Source organism: Xiphophorus maculatus, chromosome 1, assembly GCF_002775205.1.
Source record: "Xiphophorus maculatus strain JP 163 A chromosome 1, X_maculatus-5.0-male, whole genome shotgun sequence".
Classification (NCBI taxonomy): Eukaryota; Metazoa; Chordata; class Actinopteri; order Cyprinodontiformes; family Poeciliidae; genus Xiphophorus; species Xiphophorus maculatus.
Genome location: NC_036443.1, coordinates 3,205,821 through 3,226,819, shown reverse-complemented (window position 1 = coordinate 3,226,819; position 20,999 = coordinate 3,205,821). Strand labels below are relative to the sequence as shown.

The 20,999-nt window shown below is 37.6% G+C and overlaps 1 protein-coding gene across 2 annotated transcripts in view; it reads left to right on the top strand.

Annotated features, from left to right (window-relative positions):
- Window positions 1–2,059: 2,059 nt before the first annotated feature.
- LOC102234007 (plexin-B1-like) overlaps window positions 2,060–20,999 on the top strand; it is a 75,288-nt gene continuing 56,348 nt past the window's right edge. Inside the window, exon 1 of one of the 2 annotated variants that reach the window (XM_014469474.2) lies at window positions 2,060–2,356. The gene's annotated coding sequence lies outside the window, so the exon portion shown is untranslated. The remainder of the gene's footprint in view (window positions 2,357–20,999) is intronic. The other variant, XM_023339655.1, reaches the window with a different exon arrangement.

Below are 20,999 nucleotides of genomic sequence, written 5' to 3'. Positions count from 1 at the left end.
GTTACGACATTTTATTTCTCTCTGGGATAAATAAAGCATTTTTAAATTAATTTCCTTAATGTAGATTTATTTAGATATCAAAGCCTTCTTTTTTACTTCTCAAGAACAAAACATCTCTCAGAAGGCCTAGAACAAAAAAGAAAAATGTTTCACAAATATACAGTTGACTTGCTATTAAAAGGAACTAAAAATCTCACCTATGAACAATTTAAAATATTGTCACCTTCCTAAAATAATGGCGTAGGTCAGTTTTTGTTGAAAGTAATTCACCACCTGTTTCTTTCCAAAATATGTTTTAGGCAAAGAAAACAACAAAGCAAAGCAAAACAAAACAAAAAACACTTGGCAAAAAAGTTACCAATAATTTATGAAGGTGACGGACTTCTTTTTAAGAAACAGTTCTACCTAACAACCAGCAGAGGGCAGGGTCATCTTATCTGGGCTTTAACGGGTCATTCTCCTCTTCACTGAGTTAAATCTGTTTTGAGGTCCGTCATCAGTTTACATATCGATCTAAAACAGTGTAATTATAACAGTGTAGTTGTAACTACACTAAAAGTTGTTTTGAAATATTGAGGTTAGATGATAGTGCAAAAATATTGGTAGGAACTATCAGCCAGCAGGAATAAAACTCTTTCTACAAGTGCTGAAAAATGTGAAAGAAAAAGTTAAAGTGTGGGAAATTTGATCGCAGAAGTGGTTTTATGATATCTCATAACTTCCATGCTTTCCAGCTGAGTATTGAGTGTTACTGGCAACCTTCAGCATGCAAAAAGGAGTTGACAGATTAGAGTGTGAAGCCAGCAGAGGCATGACATATTTCCTGAAAAGGATTTTCAAAAGAGATGCGCCTGAGGTGTACGATTGGTCCTTAATTGAAACTGTCTGACACAAAGTGTAAAACAGCTTGTTAATTAAGTCCTAGCCATGAACAAAATAGTTTATTTTGACATTTAAAGTATTTTCCAGAATGAATAACTGAACTCATTTTAAGAAGTTAATAGAGCAGAGGCTACTAAAGACTTGAGACTGGGTTGGAGAGTTTCCTAACCACAGGGAAGGGTAGTTCTGACTGGATGTTAAATGTAATGTAATGGCAAAAATGTAATGGCAAGACTTAAAAATGTATGTTTCTCAGTTTTCAAAACAATGACTGACATGAATTACTTTTCTAATCAGGATGACAAAAAAACTCAGTCTCTAGATGTACATAAAAATTAATGACACACAGTATTGGTTTAAAAGGTTTTGGGGAAAAAATGGGAAGAGTGTTTCTTCTGCCTGAATTTATTTTGTAACTTTATATATATATATATATATATATATATATATATATATATATATATATATATATATATATATATATATATATATATATATATATATATATATATATATATATAATTATTTTATTTTATTTTTTTCTGTCTGATTCCATCATTCTAAAATATTTAAAAAAAAAAATAGCACCAGAGTGCCCATCCCCTGGTGAACCCTGTAAAAATGTATAATTATTTCACTTTATATTTATAGATTTAATAAATAAATAAATACATACATACAGATACATAATCATATACATTTTAAAAGGATTTATTTGAAAATTCCCATCTCGGCAACCCCTCCTCTAACCCATCTCTACTTGTGAGACACACTACCAACATAGAAGACACATGATTTCTGCTCATATAAATATTACAGAAATATATGTATTCTAAATGTGTAAAATATAAATACTGTACCCTAATACGTTCTGTCATCGATTGAAGGCAAGACCAATTAACAACTACAGCCTGAAGAACATTTATAATTTAGAACAATAATGGTCACCTGTCCAGGGTGTACTTCGCCTCTCGCCCAAAATGTCTGGCTGGAGATAGGCACCAGCACCCCTCCTGACTCCACTAGGGACAAAAGTGTAAAGAAAATGGACTGATTATTAACATTTTTTACTTTATTTTGAAGGTGAGCGCAAGCACTTCCTGTCTCCGGCCCGTCTGACTCCGTGTTGTCTTGTCGCGAGCCGCCTGTCTGCTCTAACTGCTGTTGAAAGCTCTCAGATGCGCAGGGAGCTGAGTGTCCTGAAACGGAAGAAAGCACCTACTTTCACTCACACTGCCGTCCTCTGGACCCGTTTTTATATTTTTCATCTTTTCTAAGCTGACCGGAATTCGGTTTTCACCTCTTACCTGTAGTGTAGTTAATTCCACGAACGTCACTTTTTTTTATTTCCTCTCTTTGCCGCTCTGTAGTGAAGTGGAAGCTGAGTCTCATCAGCTGCGACAACAAACGTGGATGTGAGGCTGCTCCCCTGCTCAACATGAACGGCTGAGTCACCAACTTTAGCACCTAACAGGTAAGCTTAACACCGACATGTTCACGTGAAAACGAAAAAGAAAAACAATGAAATGTTCCTTGTTTTTATTAGAAGTTTGAATTGAGTTGTGCTAAACAGGTGTATCAGTGTCCCACCAATCCCAGTTATTTTGCTCTCGACTGTTAACACTGTGAGCTCAGACTCCGCTCTTTAGTCAGCTGATACAGGAATGTCTGGGAGCTGTGGGAGCCAGGCGTTCACCTGCCGCTGTGGCGCAGCTGCCTCCATCAAAGAGCAGAACCGTCTGCCAACACCAGCTGAAGGGGAAACAAGTTTCCAGGCTGTGAAATATGCGCTCAGTTTTCTGGATGGTCGGCATGCCGTAGTGTGGTGAAACACGAGCGGTGCTGATAAAAACCTTTCCCTCCCTCGCGCTCTGTCTCGTGGGAGCAGAGAACAGTAGAAATGCGCGTGTCAGACAGGAATTCCTCCTCGGGGTGACTGGCTTTTTTTTTATGGCTATAAATGGAAGGTGGAGAGGTTGGTTCGGCTGCAGCTCTCTCCATGTTCTGTGCCAGCTGTCAGATTTAATCTGGCAGAATCAGTGGAAACGAACGGCACATGAATAAAGCAGAACCAATGCCTCGACGCAAACTGAACTCTTCTGAACTGTAGGAAGTTCTCCTTTTTACGTTTTGATAAAGGACTTCCCATCTATTTTGAAACGTGCATAAAGATTCTTGTGGTTTTAGACGGCCCAGCCTTTAACCTCAATCATGTGGCTCTTTGTTTCCAGACATTTTTCAATAGCCGGCCATCTGCTTACTGAGGGCTCTGCTCCAAAGAATGATATCACATTACCTACTCTGGACCGTGGGGGATGACTGGAGGTGTGCCTTTATGGTATTATCAGGAACAATGTTCTTTACAAAAGTTTAATTGTTCTCACACTCCAGGCCTATAGGTCTACTTTGCTTATTGTTTATCTGCCCTGTACCAATTGTTAACAGTCCATTAATACCAATGTCAAAATTAAAATTTCCTTCAGTTAAATTTATTTGAAGTCTGATGATCCCGATATTGAACAGTCTGATTTTTTTCTTTTTTTCTTCAGCCTTTATGCAACCAGGGAATCACTATTGAGATCAAGATATTTTTAGGGAGACCTGGCAAAGATGGGCAGCACCATCAAGCAGTTACAAACATTACATATAAATAACATGCACAAAGATGAATTAAAAAGAGTGATAACCTGGAACACAATTTGTAAAATGCTACATAAGAAAGAAAAACAAGATGTGCACCGATTGCAGTTTTCTGGTCGATCATCGATCTTTTAACCCTTTGGAGTCTTGGGTCTAAATGGCCGTTTTGGTCTAATTTTGAATTTACCCTTATATTTTCACCATAAAAACTATTTACCTTACCTTGTTTGGTATCATTATTTTCAGAACATCCTAAACTTTGTGATTTTACAGTGTTTGTTTCATTTTGACAAAATTTATTATCACATTGGAGCAAAAAACACACACAGAAACATGACGTCATGCCCGCCACAGGGCGGGCGTCGACCTCAAAGCCTGACCTGCCTAGTCCAATTTTAGCTGATAGTGATTTTTTTTTTTGAATGAATAGTTGCTAGCATAGCAAATTGGGACATTTCAGATCTTTGTGGAGGTAGATAAGATCAGTGGATAATATTGGCTTCTTATGAAATTGTCTTCCTATCTCCCAAGATTAAGAAAATTGGGGCCAATTTAGCGGCGCACCCCTATTAAAAAGATTGACAATTTGAAGGAGCCATCTTTAAAACCATCAATCTAACTTCAAACTCATTCAGGCAGATCAAACTGCTAAGCTCCAAGATGTTTTGCAGTGTGTTCTACAGTATGTTGTGTGGGCAAATTTATATATTTTTTGTTTTTTCCAATCTCGGTGCAGACATTTGGAACAGAAAGCAAGAACTGTTCATTGGAAGGCAAGAAGTATTGCCCAGGGTTCTTTTCTTTTTTCATTTCACACAGATGAATTGGATGAAGACGAAGAATTAAAGAATAGAAAGTATACCAACAATGAAGTCTGCAGGTAGTCAAGGAAGGCAATCTTACTCAAGAATATAACTGACAGTGATGCGTCAAGGTGTTGCAGTTTGCCATCTCAGGACAAATTGATAACCTGTATCAGTCTTGTTAAGACACTGGACAGAAGCACAAACAAACAAAATGTCCCATAATCAAACACATAAAAAATGCTCCTCCTGTGTAGGAGAATCACAGCAGGAATCAAATGTAGTCTCATCTTAAAGGTTGCTAAATATCAGACATTTTTCTGCTATTCTGCTATAAAGTATTCAGAACAAGCTGAAGTAACATATTCTGAAACACATTAAAAGCAACTGTGCTTCGTGACCAGTTCAAACAAGATAGAAGTGAATATTTGTGTAAGCCACATTATGCAGCCCTGGTTATTTATGTGTTTAGAAAATATAAAATGTGACCAAAAATAGAACCGAGGTTCACCCTTAGAAATGGTCACAAATTCAGAGCACAGACCATTGTTTCTGATGAACGGAGATCTGTTGTCAAGATGGTCTGAGAACCAACTACTTTCTGTGAAAGTTGTTTAAAAGCCTCTATTTTAAAACATTATGGTTAATTGTGTCAGAAGCTTTAGAGAAATCTATAAAAAGTGATGTACAGTACTGCTGCTTATCAAGTGCAGCCAAAATGTCCCCAGCAATGCTAGTTTGCAGCTAGGTAACAACACTGAAGTTGGTATCTGATTCTCCGAGATCAGATCCCAAGATGTTGATGTTGATTTTGATAGCTAGCCAATCTGCTGTAATACTTTTACACTTTTTTCTGCTGAACTCTGCAGGTCAACATCCCAGAGGAACAAACAAACTGATGTCCTTTTTCTTCTGAAAATGTCTAGCTAACGCTGGAAAAAGCTAACCTTGGGTTTTTCACCTACAGTAAAAGCTTCCACACCAAAGAATGTTGTTGACTGTGCTGTTCACCGATCCGAAAAAAGTTTTAGACAATTGAATTTTATGACTTCGTAGTCACTGACCATTTCTGTTCACTCATAGGTACAACTCAAATATTTTCACTTTTTTTTTCTTTTTTTTTAAATTAAACTTTGCGTTGCTTTAAGTTGGTTTAACTGTACACATAAACACTTACCATTGGTTATGCCTGTCACAAAACTTTGTTGGACAATAAATTGTTCCAGAAGTTATTGCGATAAATATTAATATCGCTGTTTTGATTTTCAAGTAATACAAATGGTGATGGCATAATAATGCAAGAACACATTCTCAACAATCAATAACTTTCTAATTCTAATGAGCATTTACACTGGAACTAGAAGACATTTTAAATATCCAAAGTAAATAAAAAAACCCATCAGGAGCAACAAATAAATAAATAATGAAGTCTCCGTAAACAAAATTGTCCTTCAAAAAAGGACCAGACTGAAGACTTTTGGTAGAAAGAGAGAAAAGAGAAAAATAATAAATTATGCAAATGGAAATTATGGAATTTGTTTTATTTCATCATGTGATTAATTGATTTCTGTCTTACTGCAACAGGCCTACCATCAGGGGCATTAATAACTCCCCTAGCTGTAGTATTTTCACTGAGTTAAAAAAAAAAAAAATCCGCTTCCTGTCTCAAGCGAATTCATCGGTATAATGCTAGCCTGAAATCGCCAATTCTTATTCCTACTAAAACAATTCGAGGCAGTTTTGCAGAAATCCCTCTTCTTTGTGGTCAAACTGGTGGGATTTTAGTGGTTTTAAAATGAATGGCTCACAGGAAGCGATTAGCTTTTCCTCTTATTCTGCTCAGACCTTTCATGACACATAAAGAGCAGTGGTTCGAAAGGCCACTTCAGACGCAGCTGGTCACTGAAAGGCAGAGCTCTGCCGCTGAAACCACCACTTTCCTTTTGCTTTCTACCCATCATAAAAAAAGTGACTTCCAGGCATGTTTGCAGCATGGAAGGGGGTTCCTCAATTCATAGGTGTCAAAGGTCGAGCGTATTGCGAGGTGGGTAGCTCATCTTATAACTGCGTGAGAACTGGAATTGAAGGAGATCAATAAAACCGGATTGTTTTTTTAAACGCTTCGGTTCAGAATGTAGGAATCTTTACATCTGTGTGTCACATTCTGTAGGAAGACGCGAGGTGTGTATTTAGCCGGAATTTTAGCACCGTGGGCGCGAGCTAATCATAATAAATAGGATGGGAATGTCAGTCTGGATCACATCTTGTAAATAAGTGATTGATTAATACCAGAGGATGAATGAAATCAGTGTGAAGGTGAATCTGTGTCGGAGAGGGAAATAAGTGCACACCAGATTTTGATGATAGAAGAGTTTTGGGGCGTTCCTCTATGTCGGTCGCTGCAACAGCTGGTGGTCCCTCATGGTACATTCTTCCCTGCCTCTCTGTGTGTGTGTGCTGTAATGGGGTGTGGGAGAACACTTGCTCGGGCACCGCTGTGGCCACAGGCATCTCTGGGAAGATAATGGAAACTGAGAGCCATTGTGCAAACTCTAACCTCACACCTCATATTTTCCTCCCCTCCATCTCACCGAGCCTTTCCTTTTTTATTATTGATAAAACCTCTGGTGAAAACACAGTACATTTAGTTGAACTCTGGTTCAGATGTGCTTGCTATCTGTTGAGTAGATCGAATCCCCCTCACCCCCCAACCTCAGTAAGTCCCTGAGGGAGTTGGCGGACAGTCAGATTGGCAGCCTAATAAATACTCCTTTTCATTAGCAGCAAGCCTCTATTCGTTGTGCTTAAATGGAAATCCTCCTCCATCCTCTCATCCTATTTACCACACAGACTTTACAATAGAAGTACAGGACGTTTGACAAGAAAATAACCTAAACAGATGTCAGACACAGGATATGCCTGTAGATGTAGAGGTGTAGCCTAATCTAAGATCATTTTGCTCACCAGGCAGATAGCATCTCCACTCTGTTCAAGATGCTCCTCTCACAGCTGTTTTTCTTTTTTTACATTTAATTTTTCTTAGTATTTGTTGGAGGATATTTATTTGTGTCGACCAAACTTCTGGTTTTAGCAAGTTGATTTAAAGGTTGATTGATCAACAGGCCTGTTACAGTAACAAATTTCACTGGACAAAAAGTATCCCAGAAATCATTGTGATAAATGATAATATCATTTTGACACACAGTAATATATTGATAGTGATATAATAATGCAAGTCTTCCATCTCAAAGATCAATAAATGTTTTAAAGAAGACTTAACACTGGAACTGTAAGATATTTTAAATTGTAATGCTGCTATTTTTTTTAAATAATAAGACTCCTTAGAAATTGACTAGCTTAACAATGGTTGAATTATTTTACTCATTTACAAAAACATTATTTGTAAAACCTTTCCCCCAATTGTGAAAACAAGTCAATAATTAGTTTCCTCCAAATTATTTCAATATCCCAAATTATAGAATTCATTATTACGTTTACTATAGTTAGTGTCCACCTTCCCTTGTTTCTTTCTCATAGTGGTTTACTTACAGAATTGTTTGAGCTTATGAGAAGATAAGATTAGCCGGTGCTGCATGAACTTTCTTTATTTACAACTAAAATTCAGCCTCTTTTTGCATACATGAGCCAAGCTACCTTAATTCTCCTTGATGTAATCCTTTTTTAGCGTAATCTTCTTACAGAGTCAGAAGATGGAACACCTTGTGAGACCCAGAGGGTGTGGTTTTTATTGTTCTGGGCCAGCTCTAAGTCCTTGTACAGTTGTGTGTGTGGTTGTGTGTGTCATGTCACCGGCTCTTGGCTTCAGCCACAACCCCTGTTCTCTTCCACAAACTCCCCAGAGAGTCCGGCCCCAGCCTGCAGCCCATCCTCTACACAACAACCTTAAGCCCTCAGCTGGCCTTTCCTATATTGCCTAAGGCTCTCAACCCATTTTTCCTCTGTGTGTTTCGAACGCAAAGTTGTGCATTTTTTTGTGCGATTTGATGGCAGCGGTTAATATAACTGGATTACAATCCTGATCTTGTTTTTTGCTAAATAGAATGCTGTTTCCTAATGGCTGATGGTTTGAGATTTCAGTGCAGGGATGCTGCTGTCGTTGGGATTATAATGGTTTTAAATGGAACTGTGTATGTCTTGTTTTAGCATTTGACTATTATAAAAATCTATTAATTTTGTAATTATTCCAGAGGCTTCCAACCTTTATTTTTCTAATCCAATCTGTGTTTCTGCTGTCAAACTAAACTGTTTTCTTTTTTTTTTTTGCAATATACCACAAAATATCAGTCCAGTTGGTTATTTATTTATTTTTGTTTACTTAAAACTCTTTCTGGATTCCTTTCTTATTTATTTCTCTGTTATAAAAAGAGGCTGAGCCATTTTAGATGCCTGTCCTTTTGTCCAGGGATGACATGTTATTAGAAATGAAATGATCATATTATAGTGCTGAATTGTGATGCATTCAAAAATATTTTTCTAATTTTATTACTTAAAAGAAGCAACGCCGGCATCACAGGTGCATTTCCATTACAAACTTTGTCGATATTCTGCTAACTTAGAAAAAACAGAATTTTGGTGTTCCATTAAATCACATGTGATTTAAACACAATTCAAATCATGTGTGAATAAGTTTGTTCACACAATAAGTTATTAAAAGATGTCCCACGCCATCATCCTCCTACTTCTTGTCATCTTGTTGGTCTTCACCAGGAGTAACATCTGGTTGTTGATCACATGACTTGTGAGATGCAAAAAGTAGTTCTATGTCAGTTTGGAGAAATACACTAATTTCAAACAGTCATGCTAGCGCAAAAAGTTAACTTTTTTCCCCCTAAATTGCCTTGTTTCCATTCAGTAAATTAATTTTTGTAATTTCAATTGATCAATTTTATGGTCAATGGAAACACAACTTCTGTTGTGGAATTTGGCACCTTGCAGAAAAAGGTGCCAAATTAATTAGTTTTTGTTCAAAATTGGCATGTTCCCATTAGGCAAATTGATTTTAGCAGTCTTCTTGCTTTGATTGCCTGTTATTTTGCTGCTGTTGCACTGAAGTTTCCTCATTGTGGGACAATAAATGATATTTTTTTTCTATCCCATTTGCTTCTGACAATCTATGCTTTGCCTGAATGTCTGCCTGTTGGCCTTGTATAGAGCTGAATGGCCACAAACAAGTGAGGCCATTTGCTGGCAAACCTCATATATAAATTCTCTTCCCTCAATGTGTGCATGGTGTAGGTGTCATGTCTCCCCCGCTGGACAGTTGCTTCTGGATCCAGTAGAGTTATGCTAGCGATCCGACAGACTCACAGGTGGAGCATTCCCTTTCTTAAAGAAATCCCCTTACATTTGTTGTAAGGGTGTGGCTTTGGTTCTATTGGCAGCTGGTATTATTACTCTGAAATGTAATCACCTCACAGCCTGGGAGAGACACTCCATATTGAATTTGCTTCTTCATTTCTCCTTCAGAATAGCCTAGTTAATTACTACAGCTAACCAGGACTGGAACCACCAGTGGTCAAGAAATGATCAATACCATTTGCACAGCAGTTGAGATAACATTCTGGGAACCCATTGATCAATTCCAACCCAACTGGACCGCTTTATTCGACTGTGTGTTGAGATAATGGATTTGGGATTACTTGCGCATATGGACGTAAAGTAAGATTGAGAGGCTTTCGTTAAGTCAGCTTCCCTGTTGTCTAAAGGGGTTCTCGCTTATAGGGATGCTCATCTGATCCTTAGATTTATCACAGTGAATAAGATTTTCGCTGTCAGTTGAGATCAGATGCTGGATGAGTTAAATCCTCTTAGTCCAGGGGTCTCCAAAGCCCAGGGGTCAGGGCTATGGTGGACCCCGACTGCAGTTTAAGAATGGTACAAATTTGACCCCCCAGGAAATTGAGCTGATACAGATGAACACTTCTTATATGTTTTTAGAATGAGATCTTGTTAAATGGAAAATACAACACAAAGTATTTTGTCTTCTATTAGCCATGTTTTTTTTTATTTTTACTTTGATTATGATATTACTAAAGTCAGGACACAAACATCCACAACTTTTTACTCAACAGACTTGGGCACCAACCCATTAAACTTAGCTAAAGATGGAAAGAATATTAGAAAAAAATTCTCATTCTTGTTGTGGAGATTACACTAAATGCATTTTCTAAACCAACGGAAAAGAAACCATTCAACCAAAAAAGTTTAAAACTTGTACACCTTTATTTTATTAATCCTGCTGTGGTCTTAAGAGATTGGGTCATTTGGGCTCGTAAGCATTTTACTCTGTGCACAGTCTGACAGGGTCACTGACCCCACATGCTCTTAGATGTTTTTTTGTGTGTGTGGTTTCGGGAACTGATGGTCTGACGGGACAACCTGCCCCCTGTTTTCCCGCTGTCAGATTGTGACATTTGCTGCACTCCTCCTCCAGTGCAAAAAGATTTTTACACCACGGCTTTAGTCTATCCAAGAGAAATGGTGGGAAATGAATTTGCCCCTTTCTCAAATCGTATCTCCACGTAGGACAATGTCATTTTGTCCTTTTCTAATTCCATTTCATACGCAATTATTTAATTTCATATAAGTATCAGTTTATTTTCCTGGAAACTATGCAATAGAAAATAACGACCTTTTGTTGCTTCATGCAGAAAGTTCTGTGCATTAGCAGCAAATGATAACTATGGAAGTTATCCTGAGCGCTCATGTATGAATTCATATTTTTGATTTTCTTTTTTTTTAAATTTACTTTGTTCCCTGTGCTTGGTTAGTTAGCTCTTTCAAGACCTTTTGCTAGATACTAATTATTAGTTATAGAACCACAACCAAAAAATTAATTAAATTAAAAAGGCAAACATTAGTGTGTCTTTTTATCTTTAAGTTGCTCCACAATAAATACATTTTTTAATGAAATCAGAATATCATTAATGATCTAAAATATAACTGTTGCCTTATAAAAAGAAAAACAGAACAATGCAAAAAATTTTGGGTTGTGAATTTATTTCTATTTTATTGACTATACATATGTAATATAATTACCATTTTTGGCTTCAACCAATCAATCGAGTTTATTCAAATAGAACATTTCAGCAACAAGGTAGTTCAAAGTGCTTTACACATTGAAAGGATAAAAACGTCAAACGCATCATACAGTCAACAATTGTGAAGCCACTAACAGACACTGACATTATCAAGTGCCATCATTTTCTGGACTTGTGGTCAGGGGCTGAACAAAATCATTTCCAGGGCCACAGATGGCTCTCGGGCCATGCTTTGGTCACCATTGCAGTATGGTGAAGGAAGAAAATTGGGAGCCATGAGGAAATCTGGCCGAGTTCTACACCAATTTAAAATGTGGAAAGTTTTTGCAGCATTCACAAAAAGCCATGTTGTCTGACGGATGTTACTCTCTACTGCACACGCTCTATTAAAACATCTAGGAGCTAGTAATTGAGAGCAGTAATTCATTATGGACATGTTTATGGGAGGATTTGTTTTTTATTTGGTTGTGAACTGAATAAGAAATAATAGTGGTGAATGAAGCACAAAGCCATAATTCTTTACTGTAATTAGGGTGCCTTATTGGGAAAAACTACTTCCTTTGTTTGCCAAAGCTCCATTATTTTCTATAGAGTGGTTAGCATTTTCACTCATTATTTGCTGCTGCTCACACAATTTTCATGCACTAACCACAACTAGTTCTGTGAATGAGAGCAGCAACAACCAGCAGGAGGGAAATTTTGGTACAATTCTTGAATATTTTAATCTCCATTTGAAAGCTGAGTGTGCCATCGTTTAAGATGGATAAGATAAATCTTTATTGTCGTTGTCCCAAGAACAACGAAATTTAAAAAGTGCCATCAGTCAGTGCATATGGGTTGGGAAGAAGTAGTGAAGCATTGTGGATGTTCCAGTGTGGCTACCAGATGCTTTGAAATTTTATTTGTCCTCCTTTACAGTTTTGTTTCCCTTTTTATTTTTTTTCCTTTCTTCTCTCTTTTCTTCATTTTCTTTTCTCCTAATCCATTTAGGTCCATGAGCAAGACTCTGTCTCAATGTAGTAATTGGTGGGTAAACACTGCAGAAGCTCCAGAGGGGTGTGTTAAACTTCAACTACTTCCTGGTCTGGACCTGGGTTGTCAGTGGCCTAATAAATTCAGCCAAATTCATCTGTTAAGTTCTGTACGCTTTGGATTCTCAGCTTTGAAAATCCAGAAGGGAGGAACAAAAATGAAGCACAATTGAGCAAAAATGTCTGACAGAACTTAAGCTGATCCTTAATTATAAATACTTTGTTCCATATGTATAGGAAGTAGAAGAACTTGATTGTTCTGTAATCCATATTCTTTATTCTCTCTGCATTTCAATTAGCACAATGTTGACTTGTTCCTCTTAAGCTGACCAAAGCCAGCAGTTCCCCAGGAAGCTGTGTGAGATTCACCCGGAAGTTTAACCTGAAGAGGGGCTTTAAATGACTGTTGTCTGGCTCACGAGATCTGACAGATGCCAGTCCCTTCCATTGCCTTTGACTGGCTGCTCATTCAGTGCTTTATTAGATGAGGAGACGAGCAGAACAGAATAATTCAGTAAAGGACCTTGGCCCTTGGGTGGATTACAGCTGAGAAGCAACATATTTGTGTCTGCTTGCTCCAAGAGCAGCAGCTGCTGGAGAAAAAAAAGAGGAAATCATTTAGTCTGTTTGTTTGACCTGTTCAATGGCAAAAGTCAGCATCTGGTTGGCAGTTAACCGCAAGGAAAGCATGGCTGCTTATTAACATGACAAACCAATACATGTTGTTAAGCTGAATTAATAATGTTCATGTAGTATTTAGTTATATGTATGCAAATATGGCTTTGGAATAAACAAGGGTATTGACTAACATTTCCTAGATGAGGTCAGAGGAGAACAGGCAGTCAGTAGATGGAAACCATCTCTCTATGTACAAAACATCAAACCGTGAAGCAAATGGTCCACTGGGGCAGAAGAATGTAACGGGTCCAACTCCTGTCTGGTAAGAACTGGAAACTCAGGCTACAATAATAATAATAATAAAAATAACAACAATAATACTAATTATTATAATAAAATAATAATAATAACTCTAATTATTATTATTATTTATTAACATGATGTAATTATTAACATTATGTAATTATAATCTTAAACGTTAGATCTATAATAGAGCACTGTTCTGTTAAACCAGGAAACCAACCCTTCAGACAAAACATCAGACCGGCCTCCCGGGTAATAGCCCAATTCTCCTGATTAGCTAATACGGGTCTGTACATGTCCACAAATCAGGACAGGTCCAAACGGCAACAAACCATCAGGTCTGCAGGGCAGATCCTTGGGGTTGACCTTCCTTCTAGCCAGTACTTGTACAGGTCTGTGGTGAGACAAAAGGGCAGGCAAAATCTCTGCATACCTCACACCATTCACATACATGCAGACAAAAACCAAAGCTGGTGGTTCTTTTCGTCTGCCTTTGTTAGTAAGACATAGATGGGTTTTGTGAAATCTCTTGAAAGCCTCATAACTCAGCAGGAGGTTGAGTAAAAGTGAATTAATTATTACTGATCAACAACAATTTCCTCCCATGCTAATGAAATATGCATTTGATTAAGTAGTCATTGCCCCCAGCTTAACAAAATGAAGAATTTGTGGATCAAGAGTTTTTTTTAGGTAAAACAAAAGAACAAATCTAGCATAACGGGAACAGTGTGTCAGGGCATAGATTTTTACCACCAAATCTATGGAGACCCCTTAGGTTTTACTGCACCAGCAGTAAAAATATGTAGCTATTCCAGCACATGCTACATATGTACTAGCACATATGTAGCATGTGCTGGAATAGCTACATGCTACTAGCATCACATCTGTGCTAGTAGCATGTCAAAAGTGTTCAATGACATCCATATAAATACGGACTGTGGCAGAACCACAGTGCTTGTTCTGTTGGACCTCAGTGCAGCTTTTGACACTGTTGACCATGACGTATTACTGAATCGACTGGAGAGTTGGGTTGGACTCTCCGGTCCAGTGCTTAACTGGTTTGAATCCTACATAAAGAACAGGGATTTCTTTGTTTCAATTGAAAACTTTTCATCAAAGAGGTCAGAGGTCACATGTGGGGTACCCCAAGGTTCCATCCTAGGACCCCTTTTATTCAATATTTATATGCTCCCACTAGCTCAGGTTATAACAGGAAATAATATTAGCTACCACAACTATGCAGATGACACACAGCTCTACATTACGATGTCACCAGGTGACTCAGAGCCCATCCAATCACTGAACAGATGCTTAGAACAGATAAATGTGTGGATGTGCCAAAACTTTCTCCAGCTGAACAGAAACAAAACTGAAGTTATTATTTTTGGACCTAAAGAGGAACGATCTAGAGTTATAGATCTAGAGTCGATGCACAGCTTCAGTTATTACAACTGAAAACCAGCGATCAGGCCTGAAACCTGGGAGTAGTGATGGACTCTGACCTGAACCTCCAGAGCCACATAAAGACAGTCACAAAGTCGGCCTTCTATCACCTGAAGAACATCTCCAGGATTAAAGGACTAATGTCTCAGCCAGATCTAGAGAAACTCATCCATGCGTTCATCTTCAGTCGTATTGATTATTGCAACAGCGTCTTCACAGGTCTGTCCAACAAATCAAACAGCTGCAGCTGATCCAGAATGCTGCTGCTCACGTTCTCACTAAAACCAGGAAGATAGAGCACATAACACCAGTTTTAAAGTCCCTCCACTGGCTCCCTGTAGCTCAAAGAATAGACTTTAAAATACTGTTGTTAGTTTACAAATCACTGAACGGCTTAGCACCACAATACATTAAAGATCTTCTGCTGTTGTATCAACCTTCCAGACCTCTCAGGTTCCGGTTCTGGTTCTGCTCTGCACCCCCAGAACCAAACGAGGAGAAGCAGCTTTCAGCATCTATGCACCACAAATTTGGAACAAACTTCCAGAAAACTGTAAAACAGCTGAAACACTGACTTCTTTTAAATCTCAACTAAAAACCCACCTGTTTAGAATTGTATTTGAAATGTAATCAATTACAAATTTATTGATGGAACTTGACTTAATGATTGATTCTATATTGCTTTGTGTTTCTGTGTTTGTAATGATGTAAAGCACTTTGAAATTCCTTGCTGCTGAAATCTGCTATACAAATAAAATTTGATTGATTGATTGATGTATTGTGGTTGGTGGTTTCAGCCTGGAAATCAGAAACATACTCGGCTGTATTCATATACAGAATATGAAACTGAACTAGTAGCAAATTAAAACAGTGTACAGTTACAAATGCTATCATGTAATTTCCTCAAGTGATAAAAGTTGTCATTTTTATCACTTTGAAATCACTTTTAAAATCTTTTTCTCTGCACACATCAAATCTGTGCTAGTAAACCTCTCTGCTTCTTTGCGAACTTTTCTGCCCTCTTGCGGATCAGGTTTTTTTTACTAGGTTTAATGAGAAATGATTGCCATTTTCAGTCACAGTGAGTTATTTAAAATGAAGTCAGAGTAAGTGCAAGAGGTTTAAAAAGGTTTGTGAAAGAAAAACATTTTCTACAAGACATTTCGGCTCTTTGTTCAGGCAATTCTCAACCTTAGGCACGTAACAGGATGGCTAAACTTCCAGAGAAGCTGCTCTGTTTTATTGTGTTGAACCTCTAGCTGTTACGGAATATGCTGGTTTGTAAAATATTAAAGAGGCTTTTGGAAATCTCGGAATGATGGATCTACACTCTAGCAAGTACACAGAAAGACTGCTGTTTCCAGGTACTAATGCTAATCGAGCTAATTGCTAAAAGATGCTTTTCCGTCACTCTGTTTGGAATCAAAGTTTACAAACTGCAAAGATTACCAGCAACTTTGTGTCAAAGTCAACAATAAAAAAATATTTGAATGATACAAGTGTAGTAATCGATAATTATATTACATTAGGAGCTGTAAACATCATTGTCATACTGTGAGAATCCCTTACTGGACAATGCCTTAATCCTAGTCTTAATTCTTTAGATTGGTTTTCACCTCTACCTGATATGTTTCCAGAAGTTTCTTGCCTGTCATTTTCCAGTCATCACATTTTCCAGACTGATTAAGCTCTGACACCGATGAATCTCATAGGCCCGTCTCAGACACAGAATATGGAACTGTAATGGGTTCATTAATGGGTCAAATCACCTGCAATCTGTCATTCAGTTGGTGGGCAGTTTAATTCTGTCTTCTTCCTGGGTTCAATCTGACATTCCAACAATCACAGAGATGGTCTTCAAAACTGATCTTATATGCTAAATTTAACATTTAAAATGGCTTTACTTTAGAAGATTTAAGTTGCATTGTTTTCTATAAACATATTTAAGCAAGGATTGATTTAAGCCCATTTAGTGCCCTGGAGTTATTTAAATTACACAGTTGTCAAAATATTTAATATTTGCTAAAATATTCTAAATATTTAATATTTTGACATAATTGAAACTATGAGAATTAATTCTTCAAAGATGCTCATTGCATCAAAATAGAAATCCCTATGAAGCAGATGGACATGCAAATTAGTGTTGGAGACCTCATGCTAGCTGCGCTAACGCTATGACTGATTTTTGAGAGAAACTTTAGATGAGCAGTTATAATAAAATAAAACAATGCCTGACTAAGATTACACTTTTAGCATTTTCTTATCCACCCTTATGTGTAACAGGAAGTGACCCTTTTAAATTTTTTGTTTTTTTAAGCAACTTATTGGTGTGGAAGCTAAAATATTCTCATCTTGTAATTAATCATATTTTTTGCTTTTAACCAGAAAGAACCCGTATCATCAATAATGTTGCCGTGGCACCAAAAAAGGCTTTGAGTATTTTCCTTGGTGTCTGTATCGAGTTAGAAATTTTACTATCATGACAACCCTGCCTGAAAAAAATGCAGTAAAAATGTAACTGTTTTTTTAGAACGCTGAAAGTCTTGTTGTAAATTACTTTTTTGTGGGCTCAAGTCCAGTAAGAATATTTTTGGAATTTTTTTTACCAGTCTTTGCCTGTGAGACAGTACAGTTCGAAAAAAAAGTAAATAAACTTGTCTATGTATAAATTCTTGACCAGGAAGATTGGGTAATGTCACAACACTACAGGGCTCCAACTATCACTTAACCAGAAACCTTCAGACCAGCCATTTACAAATAAAGGTATTTATAAGCAGAGTTTAGGTGCTTAGCAGTCACTGAGTGGCTGATTCCTTTGGCCCATTGACTTGAGTAGTTGAAGTATCCTTATAATAGGGACTTTGTTTCAAAAATGACTTAGCAGTTGATTAAGCAACATGCCTGCTCTCTGATAAATGATGTCTGCCGAGGACTTTCCAGACTGCTCTGTGTAACACACCATCTGGTGTGTCAGGTTAGCACTCTGTAGGATTCCCCTGAAAAACAGATCATATGACAAATTATCCTTCCTGTAATGTGCATCCTCATCCGTCAATGGGGACACCTGCAGCTCAGACCTGAGCCCCCCTGTAAAGTATTAGATCAAAAACAGAAAGAAGAGCTTAGCAGAAGGACAACAAAAAAAACTATGATGAAAAGTTGCAGATATTCCGAGGAAAAAACAATCAGATGGGAGAAATTGAAGAGAGAGAAAATTCTGGTTAATTATCAGTGCGGAACTGCATCTTCTGAAGTATGATGATAGGATTAATATTAGCAACCATTTTTAGGATTTAGGGACACAAAGTTAAATACAGTTTTATTGACCATATGGCTGTGTCCATATGGCAGGGATGAAGATTGGCAAACAGGTCTATTTGTCACAAGTCGTCCATCTCACAACATAACTTCTTATCCTACTGTTCACTTCTAGGCTAATATTTCTAGTAATTAATATTTCTGTGCCTTGACGTTATCAAATGCTTGATGTTTTTATTTTTTTTATTTTTTGGCATTACAAGTCTAGCTCATTCCTTATGATGGTGCTGAGCATAGCATCCATTATCAGGTTGTAAGGCTACTTCGTGCATTACCGCCACCTTGTAGCTGCACTAGCTGTGGAGGATGCTAAGCTTTATAAATAGAAGTAATGACCCAAGAGCTGTCGCTTTGACTGTTCAATTCAGAGTCTAGCGTATTTTGATCTATGTGTTTTGCTGCGCTAACAATTTCCACAACAAAGTCAATTGTTGCTAGTGTGACCTGGTAGTGTTGAGGTCAAGACAATCCGACATGTTGAATATCCCCGATTTTAGGTCAGCGAATGGACCTTGTGAAGGTTTTGCATAGGCCAGCCAGAGAGACATTAAAGAAATTTCAAAATATATTCTTAATTTATTACAAAAAAGTCCAAAAATAATAAAAAAAATGATAAATTGGGCCCAAAACTGAGGTCAACAAAACAAACTAAAACTCAGGTAGGAACACAATGAACTCGAGCACAAAACTGACCTAACAAACAAGACATGAGGGGAACTTAAATAGTGGCTGATCAGACCACTAACACACACACACACAAGCGGGTAATTAAACACACAAGAACTTAAACAAATGCTGGTCAGCACATTACTAAATCTTTAAATTAAATAAATATTAGAATTGAACTAACTTCCAAAAAGAAGAAACATTAAAGAAATGACCAAATTAAACTAGAGACCAAATTTCCCCTTCCCCTGGCAAACAAATGGAACGACCCGCTGAGGAAGTTTGACAGCCATATAAGGACATCAGCTGGAGCTCATCTGTATGATTTCAGCAGCAGCTCCAGAGGAAACTGGTAACTCCAAAGAAGAAATTAATTTGTTGTGTTTAACAAAAAATACAAAGAACTGACAAATAAACTTAACTAAATGTGTGCACAGCAAATAGTTAACTAAAGAGTCAGACTAATGGAAACAATTTTAAAGATAAAAATCTAAACCACTCACTAATCAATATGTAAAGTAATATTAAGGAAGAACAGAAAACCATTACCGTTCCTGTCTCTGTGTGACAGTAGGGACAGCTGCCACAGACCTGAAGACTCTTAACACACCACACACCACAGGAATCTCTCTTAAGATTATCTTAACAGCCATCCCAATAATTGGAACGTCCTTAAGATTATCGGAATAAAAACCAAGCCATGTGAACTAGGCATAAGCAGTTTGTTAGTTCAGATATACTGTAAGTCTTAAAAACCATACAAGTGACTTTGTGTTATCAAGCTTAAAAATGACTAATCTGGCCTCAAAGAGTAACAGCATGGGAATGACTGTGTTTCTTCAGATTAGTACTGTTATATATTGGGGGAAACACCTTCATTTAAGAGTTATTTGGCTAGAGGTAGACCAAGTTCATTGCCATAGAGACCGATAATTGTACCTGGCTACACGATGCCCTTACTTGCAGACAGATGGCAGCTGGTTGCGCCGTCTCCGTGTGGGATTCTCTTCTTTGTTATTCTTGGTGCACACCAGGCTCTGCTCACAGGTTGTGCATCATGCGTGTTATAAGGAGGTTGTGCTTTCACATTAAAGTGGTTGCTGGCAATATGAGAAACAGACTAGTGTAATGCTCCTAGGCGGATGGCCGGTCCATTAGCTGAACAGTGGTTGGATCAAGTCTGTTTATTCAGCTGCCGGTTTGCCCCTCCTGCCAGCCTCTCAAACACACTTCTGCAATCTTTCCCGGTTCTACACAAGCTTTAACTCTTCTCTGCTGCTTTCTCCGGGATCCAGAAGGATTTTAATGAAATATTCCTGCAGCAGGTTAAACTATAGCCTCTTCCTTCTGTCTAAATGGATCTTTGTTTTCTTTTCTGAACCCTTTCTACATTGGCCTTGTCCGCCTGTCTTTATTCCCCTCTCGCATGTCATTCTTTGTATCTTTTTTTTCTTATTGTGGGATCTACAGTTTGACCCCAGTTGCCCTTGACACATGCATTTCTATAGCGTCAGCCAATCAATAGAGACTCCTGCGTCCCAATGTCAGATGTTGGCTCTGCTAATTGAAACTAACAACAACTCCCCCTGAGCGACAATGAGTATTTTTTCTTTTTTTGCCGTCTTTTGTGTGCTTCAGGGATGATAAATGGGGAGGATGGAGGTTCTGCTGCTTTTGGATGGTGATCACCCTGTCCTAACCTTTTGTCCAGGCCTTTTTTATTGACTTATAAGGAGAAAAATTGTTCCCAGAACGTGTCTGCTTTATGGGACAGAAAGAAAGTGTTAATGATTTATCGTTTAATGCTGTCCACTTTAACCTTTATAGTAAGTTATTATTCATTTTGTATATGAAGAAATTATTCCGTTCTCATGTTACCAGGAGGCCAGATGATAATAAAATGGTAGGTCTGTTATATTTTTTCTCATTTGGTTTGATTTGGAAGTAATTAATTAGTTGGTGTGCACAGAGTCGTAGTTAACAGGTAATTCACAAGCTGAAAAAGGACATGGGAATCATGATTTATATAATGAAAAATAAAAGCTTTGCCATTCCTGTAAAACACCTGTAATCTTTAAGCATGGTTGACTATATTCAACCGTATGTTTTACCAATAAAGTAGGCCATTCACAAATTGAAACTAAAGAATCTGTTACTGGTGTAAAGTATCTCAGTCCATGTTTGGCCTATCCATTTAATGTGTTCTTTGCCAAACCCAGGTTTGAAAAGGCTTC